Source organism: Lynx canadensis, chromosome F1, assembly GCF_007474595.2.
Source record: "Lynx canadensis isolate LIC74 chromosome F1, mLynCan4.pri.v2, whole genome shotgun sequence".
Taxonomy (NCBI): domain Eukaryota; kingdom Metazoa; phylum Chordata; class Mammalia; order Carnivora; family Felidae; genus Lynx; species Lynx canadensis.
This window is the reverse complement of record NC_044319.2, coordinates 64,669,400-64,681,181: the sequence shown is the minus strand read 5'-3', so window position 1 is coordinate 64,681,181 and position 11,782 is coordinate 64,669,400. Positions and strand designations below refer to the sequence as shown.

The following is an 11,782-nucleotide window of genomic DNA, read 5'->3' as shown; positions in this document are numbered from 1 at the left end:
GTAGGTAGAAGACGGGTACACGGGATCTCTGTGACTCGTGAGAGGGACACACATGTACGCACACATGCACGTGTATACATACTTACACATGCATGCACACACGTGCGCACGCAGACACACGGGGCACACCCGCACACCCACACGCACTCACACGTACACCCACGTGCACAGACGTGTACACACAGAGACAGTGCACACCCCCACGCACTCACACGTACACCCACGTGCACACGCAGACACACAGTGCACACACGCACTCACACGTACACCCACGTGCACAGAGACAGTGCACACCCACACGCAGACACACAGTGCACACCCGCACGCACTCACACGTACACCCACGTGCACACACGGAGACAGTGCACACCCACACGCACTCACACATACACCACGTGCACACGCACACAGTGCACACCCGCACACCCACACGCACTCACACGTACACCCACGTGCACACAGAGACAGTGGACACCCCCACGCACTCACACATACACCCACGTGCACACGCACACAGTGCACACCTGCACACCCACACGCACTCACACATACACCCACGTGCACACGCAGACACACAGTGCACACCCACACGCACTCACGTACACCCACGTGCACACACAGACAGTGCACACCCACACGCACTCACACATACACCCATGTGCACACGCACACAGTGCACACCCGCACACGCTCACAGATACACCCACATGCACACACGTGCACACGCAGACACAGTGCACACCCGCACACCCACACGCACTCACACGTACACCCACGTGCACACGCAGACACACAGTGCACACCCACACACACACATACACCCACGTGCACAGACAGTGCACACCCACACGCAGACACACAGTGCACACCCACACGCACTCACACGTACAGCCACGTGCACACGCAGACAGTGCACACCCACACACACTCATACACCCACGTGCACACACGTGCACACACAGACAGTGCACACCCGCACGCACTCACACATACACCCACGTGCACACACGTGCACACACAGAGACACGCACACACAAACACACACATACACACGTGCCCACAGGTACCTCCACAGGCACACACACGTGCACCTGCACGCATACTAACACGCACATACACACACGCCCACGCGTACCTCCACACGCACACCCACACGCACACACATATACACACGCACCGGCACGCACACAGTTCACCTAAGAGGTCAACACCGCGGTGCCTGGTGGCGGAGGACAGCGAACCAGCTTACGGTGAGGCCGCAGAAGACTCGCCCGCTGGAAAAGACCAGCAGAAGCTTCGTTAACTGTAGCTTGAGCCTCGTAAGTATCAGTTGATTCTTTAAAAAGCCCAGAAGCCACTCGCCTGAGGTTTGTGGGAGAAAGAAAGCAGCGAAGGAAAGTAACTTTCTCCCAGGGCTGAGGCCTCAGCCTGCGCCCCGGGGGTTGAGGAGCCTCAGTCCCCACCAACGATCGCACTGATCCCCCCGCCACCTTTCAGAGCAGAAACCCTCTCCGCTCCTCGCCCCTTCCGACTTGCACGACAAGCTGTGAGTCATCGGCGCCACCGGAGAAGAAGCGAGGGGGCCCGGGACACCTGCGCAGGCCCCACTCCCCCTCGCGCTAGCAGGTGGCTTGCGTGGGTGGCCCGTCCTCAGGGCAAGTGTCACTTCATTTTGCAAAGGAGGGAGGGAGCTGACGCTCCGGTGGGATAAGTGACTGGTCTCTTCCAACAGGTCAGCGCCGGGGACAGACTGGAGAGAACGAGGGCCCGCAGCTGCGGCTTCTGCATCGCGGGCTGTGTCCCAACGTAAGAATGACGTCCAGAGGCCGAGGTGGGCCGCGTGGGCCGGACGGAGGGCTCCTGACGTGAAAACGACGGGAAATCCATCACTGAAAAATTAGGGCTTATTGTTTTCCCCTTGTTACGTTTTCAGAGAAATGACTCTGCGAATGCCAATGCCCACGGAATCGGCAAAGAGCAGAATGAGCGCGTGACCGTGACTCACACGTGTGACTCCCCAGGACCCCAGGTCTCACAAATAACCTGAGGCCACCGAGGCGTCACGGGCCCCGCCTGCCAGTTGCCGCTGGCGGTGACGCGCCTCGTGAAGACGGTCGTGCAGACCCCCCCCCCCCCCCCGCTTCTTCTAGGCCCTTCGACCACGCGAGAAGAGTAGAGGCCGAGCAGTGCGGGGCCCGGACACCCACGGGCGCCCCATGTAAGGTCGTGTCTTTTCATTGTTCTCCCAGATCCGCTGCTTGCGAGCCTCGGGCCACGCCTCCTCGTTCTGCGGGGACCCCGAGGAGGTTTTGTGCCCTAGGTAACCACTTCCCACCTGCAGATTTCAGTCACGTCCTTCTCCGCCTTGCTCTCTGCAGCCTGAAGACTTCTCGGTGGAGGAACCGTTCACCGTCACACGCGGCTTCTCGGAGGACCCCCTCTCCCTGCCCCGCCGTGCTGGAGCCTGGGGAAGGGGCTTCTCCCAAGAGGCAAAGGAGGCCCCGGAACAGAGTAAGAGCTTGACCATAGCAAAGCCCCCAGGACCCTACCGGCAGCTGAGCAGTGGGACCAGGCCAGCCCCCGGCTCTTCACCCCTCTGGGGAGCCACTCACATCAGGGCCCTGTGGTGGACAGCCCATCCCCCCCACTTCCTGCCTTCCAGGTGTAATATCCTTCAGTCTTATTTCTTCTGGATTTTCTAGGGGGAAAGATTGAAGACAAGGCAAAGAGATGAATGTGTATTTTTTTTTTTCTTTCCAAATATAGCCCTTTGGGAAGTGTAGTGGGCGTGACTCAGCTTTACTCCAGGAAATGATAATGTTTGCCACTGGTAACCCCGCCCCGTGAACATTTATAGAATGCGATTTGTGTACCTCAGAGAGTCTGATCCGTTCCCCTCTATACAACTGGAGAAGTCGAAAGGAAAATGCACAGACTCCTCTTGGCATTGAAAACAAAAAAAAGACAGTTAGTTGTGCCACTCACTTAACATCATGGTCGGATGATACCATGCAGAGGACGCACATTGGCCAAGGAAGCTAGTGAGTGTGTGCACAGCGTGGGCTCAGAAGCACAGCGGGCACCGTGTCCGGAGAAATCACCTTCAGCCGTAATAACGGAGACCCGGATAGAGCAGCCTAAGTGACACGAAGGGTTCGTTTTGTCACGTGAAAGCGATGAAAGACACAAGGTGCAGAGGAGGTATTCTAGTCCCACGACGTTATCAAGAACCCAAGTTCCCTCCAACCTGTGAACCAAGCGTTCGTATTTGCTGGCTTCTGTTCTCAAAAGCACAAGACGACTGACGAGATCTGAGCCATCATATCTGTTTTCTTTTTTTTTTTTTTTTTAAATTTTTTTTTTTTCTTCAATGTTTATTTATTTTTGGGACAGAGAGAGACAGAGCATGAACGGGGGAGGGGCAGAGAGAGAGGGAGACACAGAATCGGAAACAGGCTCCAGGCTCCGAGCCATCAGCCCAGAGCCTGACGCGGGGCTCGAACCCACGGACCGCGAGATCGTGACCTGGCTGAAGTCGGACGCTTAACCGACTGCGCCACCCAGGCGCCCCTATCATATCTGTTTTCAAAACTGGTGGGAAAAATATAAAGACTAAGGGCAGAAGTTTATGCCCCAGCCTTCTGCCCCCTTTCAAGGACCCTTCCCAGATGTCCCCCCTGAAGACTTCTGTCTAAATCCCATTGGCCGGACTTGGTTACGTGGCCAAATGTAGCAGCAAGGGAGGCTGGGAAATAGAACCAGGGTTTAACTTCGAGGCAGAATGGAAGAATAGATACTGAGTGGGCAAAACGCCAGTGGTTTCACGGCAATACGTAATCTGTGTGGCGTCAGTGGGCTGGGTGGTGGGATCTGAACTGAGCCCAGGGGAAGCGAAACCGTCCAAGTGGCGAGGGGTGTGCGCTGTCGGTGGGAACTTCGTAGGACGGTGGGAAGCGTGCAGAGTCAGGTGCGAGATCGACAGAGTGAGGAGCGGTGCGTAATCTGAGTGGATTCGGTGAGAGGGAAGGGTGTGCAAAGTCGGTGGGTGGTCAGACAGCTGACGTAGAGTCCCTTTGGCCCGTATGGAGGAACTTTCACAAAAGCCTTTCTACCCACCTTGCAGCTTTTTGAGACCACCGTCCTCAAGGACCACTCAGTAGCTGTGAGACAGGCCCTGCCGTCCTAGGGGGAGGCCACGCCCGCCCCTCCCCTTACAATAGCAGTTTGTAATCAAGGTCCGCCTTCCTCAGCGTGGATGTCACATTTGCAGGGCCAGGTGGCCCCTCTTGTCAGTCCCAAGCAGCCTCCACTTTGCTATTGCCCTTCTATGACCAAGTTCCTCAGGTTAGCAGGCTTCATGCATCACAGCAGGCAGGTTTATGCACCTGACCCAAAGCCAGAACGGCCAGCAAATTACCCTGACATGTTGATTGCTTGCCTTATCTCACCCCGGAGGCCTCCAGAGTCCTCCTTCACATCACCAGAAACACTTCCAATTACCGCATTGGTTTATCAGGACTGTTCGCTCGCTGTTCCTGCTCTACTCCCTACAACCTTGGTTGTCTGAGTGATAGATCTTTTGAGCTGTTGCTACATCCTTCTTAGATTTGCCCCTGCTTATCTCTGCCTCTGTTCCTCTGGGATGAGTTTTATTGCCACACGGTCTTGGCTAGTAGCCTCTGTTGCATCATCAGCGCCGACCATCACTGGGGTAACTCTCGAACACCCCTGGGTGGCCTCTGTGAGAGAGGTTTCCAGAAACAGAATGCCGAACACAATTCTCTGTCAGGCTTCTCGATGTACACAATGGGAGGAAACCTTTAGTTAGGATTTGAAAGGACAACAGAGAATTTCAACACAGACCGGGAATAGGGCTCTGCTGTTGATCCAGTCGATGCCAGGCTGATTGCGGGAAGGAACCCTGGTGGTTCATACGATTGCCAAACCCTGTCCAGAGTCCTTCCCGAGGCCAGCATTCCAGCCCCATGGACCCTGCAGCTCAAAAACATGCCACAAGTGCAGTCGAGTGCGACATTGCGGAGATCGATGATTTTGAGAGCCACACCTAAAATAGCTTGATTTGAGTTAGAAATGTGGTCGATGGCATGCCCTTAAAGTCATCACGAACTCAAAGAGTTGACTCATTGACCTCTCTGTCATAATGTTATAAGTTTAGAAATAAGCTCAATGTGAATTCTTAAGAACAGTAGTCTGAAAGAATCTATATTTGAGGACCCACCCTATCCTAATTTGCATCTGCCTCAATAGATTCCCAGAAAGTGGTAAGAAATTAATGCCCAAGAAATCAACCATGGTTATAAGTTCTCAACAAACCTGTGAGACAAAGTGCCAGAGCTTTGCTGGGAATCAGATATTGAGTTTTGTTTTGTTTTGTTTTGTTTTGTTTTTACGTATCCTGGATGGGAAATTTCCCTTCCTTTGATAATATCCTATCGAGATAAGTTGGGATTTCACACAGGTGAAGTTACTTCAGAAATCTAGGCTCTGTGGGGACGCTGACTTTTGTTCGCTTTTAGAATGAGGAAGAAGCGATCGAAATTATCATTCATGAACCCGCATCACAGGAACATGTCTGGTCTTCTTTGGAGAGGTGGGCTGACCCCAATTTCAGGACACCGCAGGAACTCAATATAAATTTGGAACACTACGTTATAATTTATAGAGGCATAGCTAACTCAACAACTGGAAAGAATAACAATTACTGCTCCTTGATTACAAAACATTTCTCCTGTTCAAGCGTTCTGCGAACTCTTGTTACATATAAAATGGCTCCGTCATCAAAAAGGCCGTGATGATTCTGCCAGTTGCGAGATGGTAACGTGAGGTTGTCGACCCTTCCGTGGTCCTCTTGCATACCTTAGCTGTTCAATGATATCGAATCTCCCCACTGGGTCAGGATAGCTGCTGAGGAGGCATCCTGGACCAGGGTGGGAAGCCGGGCAGAAAAATAAAACAAATCTAAGAATTACAGGTAGGAGCTGGGCATCAGAAAAGCCAATAGGGCTCGGAAGCCAAATGACCACTCAGACATCCCGCGCCTATCAGGAGTCAAGATTAAGCGTGTAGGTTATAAACGAAGTCAGCAGTTAGGGACCAAGAAACCCACACTACCAGAGCCAGGCAACACAAGTCCAAGGGCCAGAAACCAAGTGAAAAGTCAACAGATTCAGAGTCATCCTCACGATGGGTTTGACGCTGAGGTACCTGCCCCAGTTCTGTGGGGGCAGTCTAGGATGTGACCCTTCTGGGTTGTGCAGGTAAAGGCAGAGGGTCCGTGTGAAAAGGGATGGAGCGAAACGACAGAGGCACATGTGTGGAATCACACTGAAAGATGCGTCGTGAACCAACCCCCCCGCCCCGCCCCCACCATCGCAGTGCCTGGTGACGGTCGGGACTGTTAAGACAGTGTTCAGCTGACAATGTTGTATCGGGATTTGGGGGCACCCTGGCCAGGAACAGCCATGAGGGGTCGGGGCGGGGCGGGGGGGCGGGTGGAATGGAAATTGAGAAATTTCACTCTGACACTGTCCCAACTCCCTCTCTACCGGTTCCGTGTCCCCACCTTCTGGCTCCCTTCCCTGCTGGTTCTGTGGTTCCAGTGAATCCATGCTGCCCATCTGTGGTTCCAAATTCTTCCTGGAAGGCATGGAAGTCACATCTCTCCATCCCTCAACATTGCCCAAGCTTAAAAAAAAAAAAAAAAGAACGCTTTTTTTTTTTTAAACTTGGAAGGCAAGTCACAGATGCTAAGAGGGAAGCAGGTGTGTCAGAGAAAACTCTAACTGAGGTATAAATGATGAATATGCTTAGTGCCCCTGAAGGTATTCGTACATGAAGGGAAGAACTAATTAATACAGAAGAGTCTCTGGGGCTCTGCCCCCAGCACTCTAGATGAATATGGGTTAAACAAAAAAGAAAAAAAGTCTCTCTTCTAAAAAAAGAAGAAGAATTACGTAAGCATATGACTTGAATTACAGCCTTTTTAAAACGTTGTTGGTTTTCCTTCACAATAAAAAGAAAAATCAAGACGTCTAAGGACTGTCTGAAAGCGATAACTGATTCGTCTCCCTTATCTCCCTTTTTAATCAAATATAGTTCTAGGACTAAACGCAGCAACTCGAATTTTAATGGTTTCCCCAAAATGATACTTGGCCATATAAAAAAAAAAATCAAACATTTCTGTTTTCTAGAACAAGAGATAAATCATTACAGAGGCCACACTGCGCAGCGGAAAGAGCATGAACTCGGCCTTGTCCCCGCGAAGCCCCTCCTCCTCATCCCTGGCCTCATTTCCTCACAGACACAAGGATGCACACTTTGCAGAGTTCTTGTGATGATTCCAAATCAAGCGTGTGCAAGTATCCGGCACACTCATGAATCCCAGCGATTGTTAATATGAGCTCACTTGCCTAAGGGGATGCCCAACTGCCTTCCACCGTAAACAGCTTTCTACCTGGTCCCAGGGAGACACTGTGGCAGGAAGGCGAAGCAGGAGAAAGTCCCACAGAAGATCCGCAAAACCGGGGAGCAATCCCAGCTTCTCACCACTTGGCTGTGGAAGTCTCTGCAAGATAGTTATGTTCTCTGGGGCCTCTGAGTCCACCCCTGAAAAACAGAGGATTTGAACCACGTGATAACTTGCGTCACTTCCGGATCTGGGGGTCTGTGACCCCAGCACATGACACTCCCAGGCAGAGAGAAAACTGGCCATAGGCTGTCCCTTTCTGGAAACAGCGTAACCTTACGTGATCGGGTGTTTGCCCGGCACACTTCTGCAGTCACCCGTCTACACACTCTTTCCAGCCCTGCCTTTCATCTTCAGACACTGCTCAAGAACACAAACAGACTTCAACCCCAGAGACCAGCTAGAAACCCCTCCACTGATACTTCCCTGAGATTTAGGACAATTTTCTTAAATCATCTGGTGCTCAGTTTTGTCCTCTGCAAAAGTAGAAAAGTAATAGTCCCCTCACTGGGCTGGGAACAGGATTACATGAGATACTGCGTGTGAAAATGATCTACAGGCCGTATGGCTCGGCGCAAAGTGAAGACAGCTTCTACGACTATTGATGCTTTAACACTGTTGCAAGCACTTTGTGGAAAGCGCCCCAAGAACTTGGATTCTGAGTCCAGACGCTTGTGGACCGCTGCCCTTTTAGGGTTTTGTGTGCCCAGAAGAATCTGGCAGAATGGCACTGAACTTTGCCGTAATCGGACATTGGGGTCTTTTTTTGCTGTTTCCCTACCCAAGAAAGGAAGTCTGTTTAAACTTTCACTTGTAGGCAGGGGGAAGGATCTCGGTTATAATGGCCGGGAGAAGTTTTCACACCATTAGTAATTTCCTACCCATCTGACCCCGGGGTTTTCCTATTTCAAAAGGCAATTGTGGAATTTCAGGAAAGCCGCCTATTACTAGTTGTAACACATCAGTCAGGCACAGGAAAGGACTTCAGACTCATCCCCACGGAGCCCCACTGTGAACCTCGCTGGGCGTCCTGCCCACGGAACACCAGGCTCCCGTGGTCACAAGGAGGCTCCAAGAAACGAAGGGCAATCGAAGAAGCAGCCAAGCGCACACCATTGGACTCCTCCGACGTGTCCTGAAATGTCCCGTTTGCAGGGTTACTCAATGCTGGAGGATCTCTTCCAGCCTCCTCTCCATTTTGAAGTCTACATGCTATTTGTTGATAAAAGGTTTCAGGCAGTTCCCTCAGAACAAAGTCCCATGACTTTTGTTGGGTTTTCCGAGCACTCAGCTCTGGGGAAGCTTTAATTAGCATCTGTCTCTCGCCCTGAGTCCATCCCGTCCACGTGTGCAGGTCGCATGCCCTTGGACAGAGCTGGTTTCGTAAACACAAGAGTAAGCAAGTACTCACGTAGCATAATGTGAGATGTGTCACCGTCTCTGCCGCCCAAAATATCTTCCCTGCCAAATGCCGCGGTGCCTCGAATTCCCAGCATTAAACCCACCGCCGCTAGTCCTGTCTGCCCTTCACCCCACCCTCTCCCCGGGTATCTACACATGAGTCACACCCCCCTTCCACGCCTGGCTCCTAGCACTCTTTCGTGGAGGCTCCCATGGTCCTCTGCTGGCCAGTGATCTCTCACCACTCTGAATCCATACTTCCCTCACGATGCATGTCACTTTATGTCTACACATGTGTGCTATTTCCCACCAGGCACAATCTTGAGGGTCAATCCCCAGGGAGGTCTTCTTTACCTTTGTACCGCTGTCCCAACTCCAGAGCGGGCCCTTGGTAAGGAACCAGCGTCTGACCGTGAGTGCCACGTGGGTGATGGGGTGGTAAGACAGCCTCACCTGAGCTGAGGCTTTGCTGCCCAGCGGCCCCGTACCCCTCAGCCATCAGGCCCTCATTTCCTTCCTAGGAACTAAGGCCGCCTGAGAGTTGTAAACCGCCAGGGCCCTCCCCGCCATCATCACTAACCCATGGGCTGAGCTTGGAGCTCAGGTCGGTTCAGCAAATGCCCAACACATTGAGGGGGGCACTTGTGGGGATGAGCACTGGGTGTTGTATGTAAGCGATGAACCACGGGAATCTACCCCCAAAACCAAGAGTACACTTTACATACTGTATGTTAGCCAATTTGACAATAAATTATATCAATCAGTCAATCAACTTTTTAAAAGAAACAAAGGGAAAGGGGATAATAAGATGAGGCCAAAGGAAAAGTAAATACACAGAAAGAAATTCTCTACGGCCCTACTTAGTTATAAAGGTGGGGCAAGAATTCACCTTTGAGCCTCCTAGCAACCAAAGCAAAAAGGTATTAAAGTAAAAGTATATTCGTTGTCCAAGAAAGGGCAGCTCTCGCTGATACTGAGATCCAAGAGAAAGTGGTACAGCAGACTTTGTCCTCAAAACAAGCCAACAATGAATATGCCCAGGGTTTTAATAGAACAGTTCCCTGCTTCATTCTTTTGTGCAAGGGTGCTCCAGTGATCCAGTGCTATGCCACAACCCCCAAAAATAGCAGCTAGAAAACAAGTGAATAAAATGATAGCAATCATTTATTGTTATTATCTCACTGCGGACTGACGGGCTCAGCCAAGCAGTGTTCACTCAAGGTCTCTTCCAGAGCCGCAGTCAGACGAAGCTGGGTCTGGAATCACCTGGAGCCTAAGAAGGAGCTAGAACAGCTGGGCCTCTTCAGATACTGTAGGTGGTGTCTCCACAAGACTTCAGCATGGTAGCCGTTGAGCAACCAGAATTCCTACAGGGAAGCTCGGGCTGGGAGGGAGAGGGCCAGACGCAAGTCGCTAGGGCCGGTCCCCACTCAAGGGAAGGGTGATGAGTCTCCATAGTTTCATGGAAGCGTGTCCAAGAATATGAGGACATGTTTTAAAACCGCCATAAATCACACAGTAGAAACCTACAGCCCAGCGGCACCTGGGTGGTTCAGTCAGTAAGCGTCCAACTCCTAATTTAGGCTCAGGTCATGATCCCAGGGTCGTAGGATTGAGCCCCGAGTCTGGCTCCACACGAGGAGTCTGCTTGGGATTCTCTTTCTCTCCCTCTGCCCCCACCCCCCCCCCCACTCTCTCCCAAAAACAGAAATCTGCAGTCCGATACCAAAGAAGAGAGACGGTCTGGTTTAATCGAGGGATAAAATCTAGGCTATCAAGAGTTGCACTGTCCAATGGGGTAGTGGCATACCTGGTCATTTAAATTAATTAAGATGAAGTTAAAAAGCATAAATGCCATTCTTCTGTGTGTTAATGGCCACATTTCAAATGCTCGGTGACCGCGGTGGCTAGCGCTGTCATTCCTTACGGCACATTTATAGAGCATTCCCATCATTGAAGAAAGTTCTCCTGGTGATTGCTGGTCTGGAATAACGAAAGAACTGTACATCCTTTGGCCGCCAATCAGAATTGCCCATGCTTCTTATTAAGGGCCTCTAGGCCTTGGGCAGCAGAAATGTCCAAATTTTAACATCTGACAGGCGTATGAACTGCATGAAATCTGTATTGCTAACGAAGGAGACTCCCATGCAGCTTGCAAGCCAATAGGACAAAAGATAGTTTCACCCCCTTTAAAGTAAATAAAAGCTCCTAGCCAAGACCCAGATTGCTAGCCATCCCTCCTTCAAGTGGGGGTTTTCAGGAGAGGCCAGCAAAACCAAAACGTTCCTCTAGACCGTTTCCAAACACCGTCTCCTGAAGTCAGTGAGGAGAGAAAGATACAATCCAAGCTACGAGGGAGTTCCCTCACTCTCCCATTCAGCCAGCATTTACCAAGCACGTGTGGATGCTACCCTGTGTACCTGAGAACATTTTCAAAACAGATTTTATTAATGTCCTAGGCCACGCAAACAAACAAACGTCAATAACGCACCCAAGAAATATCTACTCTAAAATTTTTTTCTAATGTTTATTTATTTTTGAGAGAGACAGAGACAGAATGAGAGTGGGTAGGGGCAGAGAGAGAGAGGGAGGAGCAGAATCCGAAGCAGGCTCCGGGCTCCGAGCTGTCAGCCCAGAGCCTGACGCGGGGCTCGAACCCACGAGCCGTGAGATCATGACCTGAGCCGAAGTCAGACGCTCAACTGACCGAGCCACCCAGGCGCCCTGAAGTATCTACTTTTAACAGCATAATTTTCTAGTGAAACCACCAGAGAAAAATGGCTGCAAAATATACCCCTTAGTAGCTGAAAGAGTTGGCCGGCTATATATAATCATCAGCGATAAGCCAATTAAATTGAAAATGCTAACTGCCAAAAACGATGATCTGGGATTTAG

At 51.2% G+C, this 11,782-nt stretch overlaps 2 long non-coding RNA genes across 2 annotated transcripts; both read right to left on the bottom strand.

Moving 5' to 3' along the window:
• Nucleotides 1–1,089: 1,089 nt before the first annotated feature.
• LOC115505436 lies at nt 1,090–3,325 on the bottom strand. The gene is made up of 3 exons (XR_003966026.1): nt 2,613–3,325; nt 2,336–2,476; nt 1,090–1,860 (listed from the first exon to the last, which is right to left on the bottom strand). It is a non-coding gene; the product is annotated as an uncharacterized LOC115505436 (long non-coding RNA).
• A 1,475-nt stretch (nt 3,326–4,800) lies between these two features.
• LOC115505435 lies at nt 4,801–7,625 on the bottom strand. The gene is made up of 3 exons (XR_003966025.1): nt 7,475–7,625; nt 6,584–6,705; nt 4,801–5,938 (listed from the first exon to the last, which is right to left on the bottom strand). It is a non-coding gene; the product is annotated as an uncharacterized LOC115505435 (long non-coding RNA).
• Nucleotides 7,626–11,782: the final 4,157 nt, after the last annotated feature.